The sequence below is a fragment of the Austrofundulus limnaeus genome, unplaced genomic scaffold, assembly GCF_001266775.1.
Source record: "Austrofundulus limnaeus strain Quisiro unplaced genomic scaffold, Austrofundulus_limnaeus-1.0 Scaffold3026, whole genome shotgun sequence".
Classification (NCBI taxonomy): Eukaryota; Metazoa; Chordata; class Actinopteri; order Cyprinodontiformes; family Rivulidae; genus Austrofundulus; species Austrofundulus limnaeus.
In genome coordinates, this window is record NW_013955428.1 from 2,684 (window position 1) to 4,664 (window position 1,981).

At 42.1% G+C, this 1,981-nt stretch overlaps 1 protein-coding gene across 1 annotated transcript in view; it reads left to right on the plus strand.

The window, feature by feature from the left end:
- id4 (inhibitor of DNA binding 4) overlaps positions 1 to 1,751 on the plus strand; it is a gene marked incomplete at its 5' end in the record, with an annotated part of 3,757 nt that extends 2,006 nt beyond the window's left edge. Inside the window, 1 exon segment of the mRNA XM_014000396.1 lies at positions 423 to 1,751.
- Positions 1,752 to 1,981: the final 230 nt, after the last annotated feature.

Sequence of the window (1,981 nt, forward strand, 5' to 3'; positions counted from 1 at the left end):
ACACACACACACACACACACACACACACACACACACACACACACACACACACACACACACACACCTTCTGTGTCACATGTATCTCACTCAGCTCCATTCAGGGCTGGCTTTAGAGTCAGATTTATAGCACGAATCCAGACACCTGGACAGGACTAAAAGCCTTTATGTAGTGTGTGTTGGTGTGGGTGTGTGTGTGTTGTGTGTTGTGTGTGTGTGTATGTGTGTGAGGTGAAACCCTCTGAGTCTCGGGATCCTCTCACCAGTCGTTCCCAGCAGCCTGAGGAGCGCTGCTTGTTGTTGGACCSGGTTTGTTTTGGGTTGTTGATCAAGCATGGCCTCTGTTTTGTCGGTGGCGCCAGTCAGTCTGGAGCTCTGCAGCTCACACCCCCTCCTCCCTCTGCCTCTATTCATCCCCTCCACAGGTGTGCAGGCTGCACAGAGACGCTCCAAAGCCAGCAGCAAAGCTTCGCCAGGGACTCACACCCAACTGGAGGCACAATCACACGGGGATTGCAAAACCGCTGGGAGGAATTAAACTAAACAAAAAAAAAAATCACTTCATATCAACTTTTCCCCCCTTTTTTTTAATTCCACTGAATAAGGACTCAGTGTGTAGACATCTTCTTGCTCCTGTTTCAGCCACTCACTTTTCTCTTTGTCTTTTTATTACTTAAAAAAAAGAGTCCCCACACTGAGAAGTTGATCTTTGTTGTTGCTGGAAAACCCATTTATGAGAAAAAAAATGTGTGTGAATTGTGCTTAAAGAGTAACTAAAACCAGTTTAAAGCTTTACTCAAGTGCGAAAATTACTGTACATGTTCTGAACATCTATTGTTTCAAATAGATGGTCCGTGCTGAAGAGAAGARGCCGTCTTCACATGATGTTGTAAAGGAGGACAGTTCTGATTCGAGACAATTAAGCTTGTAAATATAGAGACACAAATGTTCTATAAAAGGTATGTGAAAGGAAGACTTATATGCTGAAAATGGACTATTGTAATTATAAAATATTTTTTATTAAACTCTTGTTTTTTTTTTTGTTTTTTTTTGTTGTTTTTTTGCAGTAAACTGTACATATGGTGTTTCCACTTTGGTGAATGACCGTGCTTCTGCTCTGAAATCAGTAAACTCCTGGCAGAAATGTTGAACTAGTTGAATATGTAGCATGTCCGGCTCACTGCGGGGGGAGGCTTGAATGTGCACTGACGCAGCCCTCTTTGTGTGCGTACACTATGTGGGCCAGTTATTTGCCCTTCTGCAGCTTTCTCCTCCATTCTTTTGTATTTAACGACACCTTCGACCTGGCTTGGTGGGGGGTTTTTGGAACAATGGAAGTGGGGGCGGGGACAAAAGGAATAAAAAGTTGTTTTATTTAATTTTGTTAAATTGCACTTGTGTTAAATATTCAAATCTAAGAGCACTTCTGTTCACAAAAAAAAAAAAAAGAATCAGAATGTCTGAGCTTCTCCTTGACGAGTTAATGACTGACARTTGGAAATGATTAAATTTTTGCTTKTGACTTGTTGGATTTCTGTATGTGTACATTAAACAATCCCTGCTGGAGGGACWACAGCTACTATTAATGTAAAGAAAAAAAAAGCCTTTAATTTTCATGACATTCAACACCGAATTTACCTCACCGCCCTCCTGCCAGTGCGAGGGGGCACTTGTACATTTCTGTCAGCTGCACTGTTGGACTTGACCACTGGCTTGTGAGGAGTTGTCAAAACAATTAAAGTTTCCAGGAAGAACTGTGTCGTCTCAAGTTTTTGAGAGGGAGGTGCACTTTCACACCGTTCGCCGCATTCCCTCAGATTTYCGGAAAAGAAAAAAGAGGATAAAGTTATTCCTGCTACATGTTGCAGAGGTCTTTTACTGCTAATCCTTCAAACCTGCTTTACTGGATCCACAGATGAAGCTTTGTATTTTTTTGTTTTCGGAGCTTTTCTTAAATCCGTCGCACACAAACACCAGAGGCTGG